At 42.3% G+C, this 13,881-nt stretch overlaps 1 protein-coding gene across 6 annotated transcripts in view; it reads right to left on the bottom strand.

Annotated features, from left to right (window-relative positions):
- Window positions 1–13,881, bottom strand: part of LOC119497523 (zinc fingers and homeoboxes protein 2-like) — a 44,156-nt gene that overhangs the window by 17,718 nt on the left and 12,557 nt on the right. The gene's annotated exons all lie outside the window — the stretch shown is intronic.

Below are 13,881 nucleotides of genomic sequence, written 5' to 3'. Positions count from 1 at the left end.
CACAGCAGACAACCTGCTAAACTAAACTAAATGTGCGCTGGAGACTTTTACTGGGAAAGTGGCTGTCTGCTAAGGTTAACGCTCCCGGACGGTGAACTGGGGACTCAGTTGTCTGTTGTGCTCATACACTGCAGCTGGCGCACCGCTGCATGCGAGGCACTTATCTTGTTGGTTAACGGTAATTGTACCGTAAGGCCTCTGGGGATTCCCACCCCTAGTTCACTGGCTCTTGTATTTCATGTGTTGTGTGATTTCTGCTGCATTTACAGTATACTTTCTGCTAAGCTGCCAACATTAGAACATGTTCTGGAGTCTCTATATAAAGGACCGTTGTTTTCCATCAGTGGTGATCGCAAAACACTATTCACTGATCAGTATACTTGCTGATGGAAGTTGTCGTAATAAATATTGGCACAGCTTTTCTAATACAGCAGTTGCACAATCACAACAACATGAGCAACAATCTTTGAGGGCATATGAACTTTGGCCCCTTCCAACACACACCTGCTCTAATTATAGTTTGTCTCGTTAACTTGGCTGAGAGACGAGAGGAGTTCAGGCGGCAGCTGTATTTTGCAGCTTCACCCTGACGGAAAAATAAAAACAACTTGGCTTCAGGGACCAGCTTGGACAAGTTTTACAAAAGGATTTTCTAGTGTCTATTTATGCAGGGTAAAAATATTTATCATCACACTTTGATAGCAGCGAGTGGTTTTGATAGCGTAGCTGGTATGCAAATATATGCAGCTGACACTTCTGCAGCTGTCACTAAGACAAGTCGTCCTGAGATATTATTGACTAATCATAAATCAGATTGTGCTGCGGAATAAAGTGAGAAACCAGAGACAAAGCAGCTTCAGATACATATCTTAAAAAAATAACCAAGAGCAGCTTTTATTTGGGTTCTGTTGAAATGACGACTCCACGAAGAAAACGCAGTTAAGAAAAGATGAGGGAGAGTCAGCAGAGGAAACTTTTCTAGGGTAATATTGTAATGAGAGGAGAGAGAGAAGCTTATCTGGCTGAACAAGTCTATTGATATTCTGGAGGCCTCATGCAGAAGCTTCATACTCATATTCACATGAGTAAAAATCAAATGAGTCGATGCAGCAGCGGTGCTCCTCTATCAAGACATAATGAGGTTCCATAAAACCAAGTCGGCACAGAGGACGGGGTAAAGTCCTCTAGCAAATTAAAATCTCCTGCATGCAACGCTACTTGTGTGATGAATATGTGATGCTTACGAGTAAATACTGACGGAAGAAAAATAGGTCGTAACCCCACCAAACAAACATCATACTGAACAGGATCATATTAAAACATATACACAGTTACACTGCAAAAGGGTGGAGCAATAGTAAATATGCAAAAAGTACGACTTCAGGGTGAGCTCAGCAGGTTGGGACTGTACTTTGTAGTCACGCCAAAGAGTCACATGCTTAATGTGGGCCTCTTCGACAGCTACGCATTAATCACACGCCGCTGTACCCTTCAAGGCTCGTAGGCTGTTGTTCGCCAGTCGACTCATTGTCCCGAGATATCTCAACTCCTCATACAGCCCACTGAGGCATCATTAGAATGCAGACTCATTGCCATGGTGTCGCTATAGCAACCGCGGTGGACGTAGAGCTGTAGTCAAGTAGCTGCTGCTACATCCGTGTCACTGACGAAGACTGTATATATATACAGGGATGACCGGGACACCTGTGTTTGGTGTTTTTTAGAGGCAGGAATCCTCCTGAAAACAGAAATCTTTTAGAAATAACTGACAGGTTGTGTTCATTGAAAGCCTGGAGGATCCCATTCCTGCAGGATGCACAGTGGTGTGGAGCATTTGGGAGGTTTTCTTCAGCTTCACTCACTGAAAGGTGATGGGACAGGTCAAGGAACAGTCACAAGGAGAAGAATAAGAAACTTATTTTCCAGAATAATCGGAGATAGTTGTGAACAGCAGCACATATAAACTAGTTTTCTGAGGTAGCAGGAAACCCTGTTTCAGGTGCTGTATAGTGAAGACTAGAGACTACAGCAACCTTGAGTGTCTGCCGATACAGATACCGTATTTTTCCCCGCTCTTAAACAACAAGTTTAATACATTTAATAACTTTAGTTACTTTGCAAATTCAGGTTATCAATACAAAATATAATGCAATAATAAATGATGATGTATTATTATTGATTAAACTACTCAGCAGTATATAAAGTCATTCAAATTACCTCCACAGCTGCAACATTAAAATGATGAACAATTTAATGCATCAATAATTAGAATACAATCAAATAGATTATAATGACTACTTTTACTTTTGGTACTTTTAAGTATATGTTGATGCTAATACTTGTGTACTTTTACTTGATATTTATTAACTAATATTTTGAATGTAGGACTTTTACTTGTAGCTAGTATTTTACACTGTAGTATTACTACTTTTACTTCCATCTTTCTCTCTCCAGAGAGTCCGCTCTCACACGGAGTTTTCACCTCCAGTAAAATGAGTCGTTTGCCGTTTTGTTTTGGAGCGATGCCGTAACGTAATGTTATGCAACGTGAGGTTTGTAAAGTAAGATAAAACGGCAGCTACTATCATGAAGAACACAAAACACTTTCTCTTCTCCTCTCCTCGCTGTAAGTCACTCAGCGCTGACCGTCAGACCCCCCCACACACAGACGGCTTAAAGACCTGCATTTACGTTGACAGTCGGTTCTATAACAAACACTATCACACATTCACGCATTCACACACACATTACGTTTTCTGTCAGCGTCGACTTAGAAGAGTGTATGTGCTGGACTGAGCCCTGGACAGATCCGGCTCAGACACCGACATAGAAGAGTGTACGTGACAGAAATGGATGAGATTATACTTTTTTCCCTCCGATATCCGAGTGATTTTGGCCAGTATCGGACCGATACTGATACCGAGTATCGGATCGGAGCATCCCTAATTAAGACTGTCTAAAAGAGCACACATGGCGTAAACACTGCAGTGTACACACTCATTATGCACAAAATCCAGCAATGTAGCCAACATGTGATAAGAAGGAGCTGGAGATGCATCCGTCAGCTGCCTCTGAAGTGCCACTTTCTACGACCTGCCTCAACTGGTGCAGCCACACTGACACCGCCTGAACACTTTGTGTGCGTGCTGATGGGCGACAGCGGCCGGATGAGCAGAATGGAAGAGAGAAAGCTGGGCTGTTTTACCTCCTACTGGTGTTGTTGAACCCACACAAGTAGAGGGAGAGAGGATGAGCAGTCACATTTATGCAACATCTATATTAGTAAGCTGGAAACACAGCAGCTATATGGCTCAACGATGTCACCGTTGTCAGCTCATTAAAGCTGCACGTGGCTTCTCAAAAAGGTGCTACAAGGTCTGGGTATCATCGGATAATCCGTTTTTCCTTTTGAATTCAGAAAGGAAAAAACGTTTTTTTTATTTTTTTCGTTTTAAACCACAAACGAAAAACGGAATCACGTGGTACTGTTTGTTTTTTGTTTCCAAACGAAAACGAAAAAAACCAAATTAAAAAAACGATCCGATTTAGTTTCTTCAAGTTTCTTTCTGTCATTTTCTCTTCTGAATCGAAGTGCGGAGAACGGCAGTCACGTGACCAGGAAGTGAAGGCAAACATGTCAAAATAAAAGCCAAGAAGATAGTTTGGTCATATTATAAAAGTGTAACATTATTTAAGCACAGGATCAAAGTAACAGTAGAAGATAAATAGGCTAAATAAATACACAAATAAGTACATACATAGATATTTTTTTGTTTTGTTATTTTCATTAACACATGAATGTCTTTTATCCAAAAGTGTGTGATAAATCACAGGGAGGGTCTCTACAGATGTCATACAACAGGGAGGGTCTCTACAGATGTTATACAGAACTCTCACATAATTGACAATTTTCTCTCTCACACCCTTACTATGGGCTGTTTCTTTATGTCGGCAGGTGAGAAGCACTATGTGGCTACTCCTTTCAACACACCTGACACTTCCACCTGATCCCTTCACTCCATTAGGAAGACTGTAGCCGAGTAGTTCTACATCATGATAATGCTGATTTTTTCAACCAGCGATTATGACATTAATGCCAGCTAGACAGAATAAAGCTCTGTCTGTCATGACAATACTGTTACTGGACTGAAGGCCACTCCATCACTCTAGATACTGTAGATTTAACAGATACCTGCTGTCTTCAGACGGCTGTAAAGAGTCACCCGAGTAAAGGAAAGGCTTTCAGTACAGTTCTATTGTCATGACAGACAGAGCTTTATTCTGTCTAGCTGGCATTAATGTCATAACCACTGGTTGAAAAATCAGCCTTATCATGATGTCGAACAAATTAACTAAATTACATATACTAACAAACAGACTAGAAATGATTGAAAAGCATCATAAACTACCAAACAGGCTAGAAATGATTGAAAAGCATCATAAACCACCAAACAGAATACAGAAAGTTAGTGATTTCAGTTTTTTAGTGAACTCAGGCTGATTAATCCTCATATTAGACTATGATGTCTGAAGGTTGGCAAACATGCTGATCAACCATACTTATCTATCATTGACCATGATTATTGACTTGACCTTTCATCTATTAATGCGTCAAAATTGAAAATTTGACTGAAAAGAAAATCCTTGGGGATTGAGGAGTGGTGACCTCTGACCCCTACGGTGGGTAACGTCACAGAAGGCCCACTCATAAAATGCACTGACTTCACTGATACCGAATCTCCCTCCAAACTAAATTGTAAAGCTGACGGCCCCTCAATATGAACTGATCAATACAATCAAACTTTATTGTCCACCAGGGTGGATTTTTCTCTTCGGCTCACAAAACACAGAAAACAACAAACATTAAAAACCAGACAGCAGTTAGTAAAAAACAAAGACAGGTTATGTTACACATTAAAACAGTTCATGTCAGTGTCTGTGGCTCAGATCTGCTCAGTCACTGTGTTGAGTTTAGAATATTGATGGCATTTGGGATGAAAGACTTTTTAAACACATGTTTAGTTGCCAGAGGGACTCTATAGCGCCTCCCGACTGGCTGAAGAGAGGATGGGAGCTATCTGCCAGGATACTCCTCGCTTTCTTCCTCGTCCTTTCTGTAAAAAGTTGAGTCAAGGGCTTTTGGGGTTTACCACCTATTTTGTCTGCCATTGACATAATCCTAGACAGTTTATTCTTCTATCTACAGTGCAGGTGACCGTACCAGGCAGGAAGGTTAAAGGTTAAAATCCTCTCAACAATAGTTTTGTACACTAATTCTAAAATCTGCCGGCTGACACCGAGGCCACTAAGTTTCCTTAGAAGATAAAGTCGCTGGTGAGCATCTCTTGAAGATATACTCTGTATTTTCAGAGAAGCTCACCTGGGTGTCCAGGACTGTACCGAGGTATTTAAAGTGTCCCACAGTTTCAACATGTTGGCCATCAAGTGAAACTGGCTCTGTGACCAAATGTTGTTTTGTGCAGCACATGATTAATTCTTTCATCTCGGCCACATTGATTTCTAGCTGGCTAGTGTGACACCGTGTTTGAAGGGCTGTAGTGTGGGCCAGATAGGCAGCTTCACCTAGTGGGCCTGTTTCCTGTAAAAGGCCAACTAAGGCCATGTCATCCACATACTTAAACAGTCTAAAATGTTTATCATTGATCATAAATTCATTAGTAAAAAGAGAGAATAGCACAGAGGAAAGAACACAGCCTTGTGGGCAGCCTGTCTGACATGTTTCTCCCTGACACAGACCCTCTGATCCACACAACTAACCCTGTGTTGATGTTGAGATCAAGGAGCCTTTTCAGGAGAATATGCGTCTTCATTGAGTTAAAAGCTGAGCTAAAATCCACAAATAAAGCTCTGGCATAACCTTTAGGATGCATCAGGTGTTTTTGTGGACGGTGTTAAGCAGTCAGCACAGCGTCGTCTGGGACTCTGTCGCTCTTATTTAAGCGAACTGGAGCAGATCTAGCTTAGTAGCCACTGTGCTGGTCAGGTGGCTGGCAAGAACTCGTTCCATGGTTTTACACAATATGGAGGTTATTGAGATGGGCCAAAGATCACTTGGCTTACTTGCGCCTGGCTTTTTTAGCACAGGCCTAATTATTGTGAATTTCCATGATTTTGGCACAGTGTAGGTGTCTAGGATATATAATTAATTAGGCTTTTTTAGGTACAGTATGTATTTATTTAGCCTATTTATCTTCTACTGTTACCTCGATCATGTGCTTAAATAATGTTACACTTTTATAATATGACCAAACTATCTTCTTGGCTTTTATTTTGACATGTTTGCCTTCACTTCCTGGTCACGTGACTGCCGTTCTCCGCTCTTCGATTCAGAAGAGAAAATGACAGAAAGAAACTTGAAGAAACTAAATCGGATCGTTTTTTTAATTTGGTTTTTTCGTTTTTTCGTTTGGAAACAAAAAACAAACAGAGCACCACGTGATTCCATTTTTCGTTTGTGGTTTAAAACGAAAAAAACGAAAAAACCCACGTGACTTCCGTTCTTCAATTCAAAACGAATAATGAGAAAAGGAATTCGCAAAAACAAAACAAACGGCCCGGTTTGGGTTCGTTTTTCATTTTTTGATTCAGAAACGAAAAACGAGAAAACGGCCGTTTTCTCGTTTTTGGTTTAAAACGAAAAAATAAAAAAACGTTTTTTCCTTTCTGAATTCCGAAGGAAAAACGGAATATCCGATGATACCCAGACCCTACAAGTGACTGGATGACCTCAGACACTGATTTTGCATATTAAATAAGCTCCTATTGAGTCATTTACAGAGAAAAGTGTTCAGGACGTGGCAGATTTGGAGCAGAGGCTGACTCAGAATAAGGCACATTATCTTACACTGTATAAACACAAACAGCTCTGTCGTTTGAGATGTTGCAGTCGAATTAAACTCATGTGAGCTGACTGTCTCAAACAAAGAGAAAAGCCTGAGCAAAGAGTGCTGAACACTGATAATACACCGGCACCAAAATCCTCTTCCTCTCTTTACTCCATCAGGAGAGGGGCCGTCGTCATGCTGCCTTCACCGGCTACTTGGGAGAGCTGGGATGCCATCATGGAAAAGATAATTGGTACATGGCAATGTATATCTCTATTCACCATTCACTAACTTCATCAAAATAACTTACGTAATACCTTTATAATAACCGTACGAACAGGCTCAGTCTCATGGATAGAAGATAATCTTTTGTTGTCCCTGAGAGATGAATTGTATTCTCTGAGCTGTTTGTTTTTTTGGCTGTAAACATCTCAAATGTTTCAGACTGCTAGTCAGCCATCTGAGCTTCTCACATAATTACTTTCACTTTATTTCCAGCGCACAAAAAAATAATTGCACTCAATCTCGGCTGCTTTCATAACCCGGGTCAAACAGTCAGTCTCCCACCTCTCCGTTAGTGTGTCTAACCTAGTCAGCCAGTTAGCGTCTGTCTGTGTGCAGAGCGAGCTCTGTGCTAGAGCCACAAACTCCCTACTGTCTGGATGCTCATTAAACTTGTATGAATACCCAGCCTGGCGGCCCCCTTGCCTGCCCGTCTGTCTCTACTTGCCAGTTGTCTGGCTGTCTGTCTGTCTGATTGGTGCATTATATTAGCGGAGCCATCTCTCTGAAGGAGTTACATTTAATGCTGCCAGGCAGAAAATACATTTATCAGCCCTGGCAGTAATCAGTTTAGTCTACACACTGGCATACATACTGGAGGAAATCAATACGAGTCCTTCTTACCACTGAGCCTGTCTAATGTAAGAAGACAGACAGATGATCTAATACAACAGAAATATGGCAGTGCTATAGGAAGGAGATCTATCCAAACAAGCAGTGAGAAGAGGATGACACTGAACAGATGAGTCACAGCAGCACGCTCCACTCAGCTCCTATTTCTGTGCCTCATTGATGTAATCTCAAAGTGTAGTAGGGGAGAAAAAAATATGACTCACACTGTGCTCCCTCAAACTCAAACTGGAAGTTGGGAATGGCAGCGTGGGCTTCTGTTGCAGATATCCTCTGATAAAACACATCTATCTGAACCCAATTACCCCCCTGTGTCAACTGGCTCTGGCTAAACGGGTCATGATTGATGTTTATAGTGATGTAATTATTGGGAAACAACTAGGGCCGTCCCGAATACCACTTGTAGGGCTTCGAAGCTTCGGTGAGAAATATTCGAAGGTATTTGAAGCTTCGCAGAGCAGCGCGGCGCACCGCGGCAGGCTGACATGTTCTTCTGTCTGTCCGTCTCCATCTGCCCTGTTTCACTGCCGCACTACTGTACACACACACACACACACACACACACACACACCTCTACACACAACAAACAGCGATATCCGTCTGAGAATAACTAATATTAATTAATGTTGAATATGAATAATGAATAATGTTGTGGGACTATTACTCTCTCCGCCTTGTGCTATCGACGGCCACACCGGGGTGATGTCTTGATAAATGGTTCACCGTATCGGAAGTGTTTGCCGCTAGCATAAACCGTGTTGCACAGTGCTCACACAGTCGCCGTTTTATCCACCACTTTTTCCCGTCATTTTCAGGTAACACTAAATCCATAATGCTCCCATACAGCAGAGCCAAATGATGCTGGTGGATCCTCTAACTGGACTTTATCGTGTCTACTCGCCATTTCCTAAACTGACTGACAGCCGCACTTCATCCATGAAGGGGTCTGGGTCACGCTTCATCAACACATGCGCAGTAAAATCTGGTCTGCACTCGCCGAAATTGAGCCAATAGCAACGCACGACTGCAGCTCCAGTTACACTGCACATGTGTTAAACCCCGTACCTCAAGACCCGTGTCCACCCGTGACCCAGCCTCCTTCAATAGGCCTCGATTTCTAGTGTGACAATAAACGGGAGCCAAACTCTACATGAAAAAAATACACAATCGGCCTCATAACTTATTTCAAATGAACTGAACAATTCGTACACGACCCGAACCGTGACTAGAGAACCGAACGGATCGGATTTTTTACCAAATTGCTGGTGCACAATTTATTATTTTAATAATAAATAACAGTTCAGTAAATTTATATCTATGGATTTATTTGCTACATTCTGTTTTATGAAGTGAGAAAAGCAATGTTTAAGTCAAACCTGATGTAGAAGAATGATCCCAGTCACTTCCACACAGTGAGGCATACAGCTTGCTATTGAAACACTGAGCCCACGTATCACTATCGGGACTGAAAAAGTCAGATGGGTGCATCCCTATATAAAATAATCAGCTCATTTATAACTCACTCATTTCTGTGGTATTTTTTATGTATGCCATGCATCACTTTTAAAGGGACTATTTGTAACTTTCAGAAATGCTTCTTAACAGCAACACCTGTGGCCGTGAAATCAACGAAAGTCAGCGTCGGGCTCGCGCTTGCTCGCTCTAAATATACCTGAACGAGCATCGCTCAAAACAGTGAGGCAAAAAGCACAATATCACTCTATATTTCAGCTGCTTGGCAGTAATGTTAGCTGACCAGACGAAGGTCTCTCCATGAACATGATTTAGATCTGATCCTAGTGTTGGCTTTTCCTGCCTAAGTGCAGGCTGAAGCAGCGGGACTCTGCAGCATGTCTCCCGGCTCTCTCCGCCCGCAGCCGGAGAGAGCAGAGGAGACACCGGCACCCGGTCGGTAACGAGAGGGTAACGTAACTCTCTGAAGAGTTCCGTCACTTCACAAGACACGGGAAAGCTCTGTTGGTCTGGAGGAGCTGCAGCATTTATTTCTGCACAAACGTCCCCTGTGCATTCACTAGATATTCTCAGAGCTAAACTAACTCTTCTGCAGTGTGGAGTGAGCGCGCGTTCACGTCTAGAGGTGGAGCGAGACAGCGAGGACGCGCGCGCATTCTGAGTGAAGGAGAGCAGGCAGCGGAGACGAGGCTCCAGCCACACGCGAGCGCGCATATGCGAACGCGCATGTGTGGCGACCCGCTACATTTATACGCTTAAAATGTTACAAATAGTCCCTTTAAATATAGAAATATTTTATTGTAATTTTATTTTTTGTCATTTTATAGTTGGGGTGGTCAGCATTTACTTCGTCGGGTTAATTTGAGGTAGATCAGAATTTCATAAGACTTGACTTGTGACTTGCTTGACTTGCAGCAGGAACTCAACTTGCTTGATTCTCACCACAGTAACTTGTGACTTGCACGTGTGACTTACTCCCACTGTTGCACATTAGTAAGGAGAGCATATGTGAGGTTAAAGCCCATGCTTCATGTGGGAAATGTAAGGCAACAAGTGCACACTGCTGATATGATAATTTACGTAACGCAGTTATGCAATTTCATAATGCAGCCAGCCAGACTGTTGAGGTGCACTTGAGTCTCTTGCAAGGCCACGCTCTGCCTAAAATGTAGAGACGGAGCCAACCGAGTGCCAGAGTTTTCAGGCATCACAAACACAAAGGCATATGGAAGGATGGCAACCTCTGCGGCTCCCGCACTTGAAGCCCTGCCTGAAGTACAAACCAGCCAGTAACACTGGGGGGGGGCTCTAGAATAACAAGCACGACAACACAAGAAAAGCAGCGTAGAAACCACCAGCTGCAGAAACACTTACTGCAACAGTGACATGACTTCTCTGTTACATTAACTACAACTTTGAAGCTCCGTCACACACTTTGTATTAAGTAACAAAAACATACTGCACAGAGGGAGTGCACTCACTGCTGTACGGGGTGGGTTTTCCCTCCTGACTGCTTGGTCCACATGTCAGCCACTGCAGTAAGGAGCACAGTGTGTGTGTGTGTGTGTGTGTGTGTGTGTGTCTGAATTGTGTGGGTGAGGAGAAGCACCACCATTAATACATCGTGTACCAGCAGGGGTGGAAGAGGCAGAATTTCGGACCGTCGCAGAATTGATTTAAATCTCATCACGCGCCTCCTCTAGAGCAAAGCGGTGCTGCACTGTGTTTGAGTGCTTGCTACGTTCTGCATAGCAACAGAGCGGCGCTACTTCTGCTGGGCTGGGATACAGACGAGACGAGACGAGGATAATTGATGGAAATAATAGGTTGTTTTTTCACTAGAACCCAACCTACTGATATATCGAGTGGTTAAAAAAATAGCATCGGTATATTGGCTGTTTTTATTATTATTTAAGGATGAACTGATCCAACTTTTTCAGTGTCGATAACGATACCTGCTTTGGGTATTTGCCGATACAGAATACCGATCCAATACCAGTGTCTGATCAATAAACTGGATCATTCTTTTATGTATAAGGCAACATCAGGCTCGACTTAAACATTGCTTTACTAACTCTGTAAAACAAAATGTAACTAATAAATACATAGATATAAATTTATTGAATTGTATTAAAATAATAACTCGTACTCCAGCAACTTGGTAAAAACTTCTTCAAAATTAACATGAATTACAATTCAATTGTAAACATTTTAATGGGATTAAAATTCCAGTATGTAATGTATGTAGTATATAAACATAGAATAGAATAGATCGGCCCCATCACCCCGATACCCGATCAAGCTTTTTGAGTCATTTTGGCCCAATACCCGGTATCGGTACATCCCTGTTATTATAATGTCTGTATATATATACACAGGCATAACATAAACAAGCAGTTTCAGTGAGGATCTCTCGCATGAAAGTCAATAAGCACATTTCCCAAAAAGTTAACCTGCTGCTTTAAATCATTACAAAATTGGGACCAAGATGATACGTACAACAGTTGGGAAATAATCTTGTCAGGTCTTTGTGGGGGACAAACTAATGCGGCGCTGCAGTGAGGACGTATTTTTGTAGGCTAACCAGGAAGTTAGCATCACCCTGGTTCCCTCAACAACAAGTCAATGGAATTGTTCCGTTGCGTCTTGAAGAAATTGCAGAAAATCAGCTCTGTGGCAAACACGTTTGTGATACTTGCACGTTTTGTTCAGCAAGATAATTTCCACAAATTAACACTACTTCTATGACTTTTGAAGAGTGAATGCAGTCGCCAGAAGCAAACAGCTAACGTTAGGCTATAAACAAGCTACACCCAGGTCACATGAGAGTGAGTATACACAACGAGGCTGTGAAGGAGGACGAGTTGGCGTGATGACGTTTAGTTGTCTCGTTTAGACACTTGTTAGCAACCGCCTTTTTTAAGACACGGAAAAGCTTCAAAATTCACGAGTGGGATATTTACTGACACATTTTATATCGTAGAACAAAACGTTAAAATATCTTAAAGTGGCAGTAGGCAGTATATTTTTGGCATCATTGGGCAAAAATTCCATAATAACCTTTCAGCATATTGTAATTCAAGTGTTCTGAGAGATAACTAGACTTCTGCTCCTCGTCATGGCTCTGTTTTCAGGCTTTAGAATATCTAGCCCGTGACGGGAAACTTTGACCAATCACAGGTCATTTCAGAGAGAGAGCGTTCCTATTGGCTGTGCTCCAGTCATGTGACCGGAACTTGGCGTTCGTTCAACAGATTTCACAATGGTGGCGGCGTCACAAACTTTCATTTTACAGCTAAACAGTACACTACAAGATGATTCTGAAAACATTTGAGGAGAGAAATAGACATTAAAGTAACAGAATATTGATTCATATTTGATCAGCGCTGCCTAGTTTGACCGTTTGGTCGGAGTTCGCGAGTGATTGACAGCCGGCTCTCATAGACGGCAGCAGACATCGGATCAGCTCTTACTGCTCGTTTTCCTCCGGTCTGTGAAATCTTGCAGGTGCCGTTAGGAGCACCGGAGGACACAGCGGACAACTGAGGACACCGGAGGAACAGGATTTTTTTCAGGTTACAGGTTACAGGTTTTATAAAAATAACTTTTTTTAAATGATATTTGCTCCAATCTCACCTACTGCAGCTTTAAGCTTGTGTTTACAACAGCCCTTCAGGGATCTAACCAAAAACCCATTCAACAAACCATCAACTTTGAGACGAGGGAACCGGAAGTGCAAAGTCATTTCTGTGTTTTAGGACTCATTCCTGCAGCACTCTATAGTGACAATGTTTCTAAATTACCTCAAACATATTTTTGTACTTTTCTTTGGCATTTCTTTATTTGATAGAGATGAGACTGACAAGAAAGCAGTGGGGGGGGGGAGGGGATGAACCCGGGCTGCAGTATGAACTTCCTTAATGATACGCTCTCTACCGGGTGAGCTACCAGGGCACCTCATATTATTGTACTGCAACTTCTTCTTACTTATTGGCTGACATATATGCGGATACTGATATATGTATCGGAGTGACAAAGCAGATTTTACTACATGCTCTCTCAATATGAGCAAAGTTTGTCACATCAGCAAATTTCCCAATATAATGTGTATATTGCACATTTTCACTTTTTAAGATCAGCACTTTTTCCAACAGTATTTTATTCAACCCATTACAGCAGGGACTACTTTTGCAATATCACACCCCCGCCAGCTTTTGTGACAAGTTGCCAAACTTTCTCCTTGAAGTAACAGAAAGCTAGACTGGTCATCACCGCTGTGACCGTATTCAATCTACGAGCCCTGGAAGAGACACAGTGGCCTATATACAGTACAGCGTGATGGAAACACTGCTAAGCAGACGACACTGCGCCGGATCAAGAATCCAGTCGTCCGTTCATTCTGGTTCACATGACGTTGAACACAGACACGAGTCTCACACGGACAGACCCGTCTCCTTGCTGAACACACACATACACACACATACACACACACACACACACAATGGGCAAGCTATAAAAATATCCCAAAGTGTCACCCACTCTGCTGCTGATGGTTGTGTTACTATGGCAACACTGTAACCAACAAAAAAAAAGCGTGCGTGTGCGCTTGTATCCAGGAGCTGAAACCCAGCAGAGGTCAATCAGTGTCACG

Source organism: Sebastes umbrosus, chromosome 11 (assembly GCF_015220745.1).
Source record: "Sebastes umbrosus isolate fSebUmb1 chromosome 11, fSebUmb1.pri, whole genome shotgun sequence".
NCBI classification, from domain to species: domain Eukaryota; kingdom Metazoa; phylum Chordata; class Actinopteri; order Perciformes; family Sebastidae; genus Sebastes; species Sebastes umbrosus.
The sequence above is the reverse complement of the archived record's forward strand: the minus strand, read 5'-3'. Positions and strand labels throughout refer to the sequence as shown.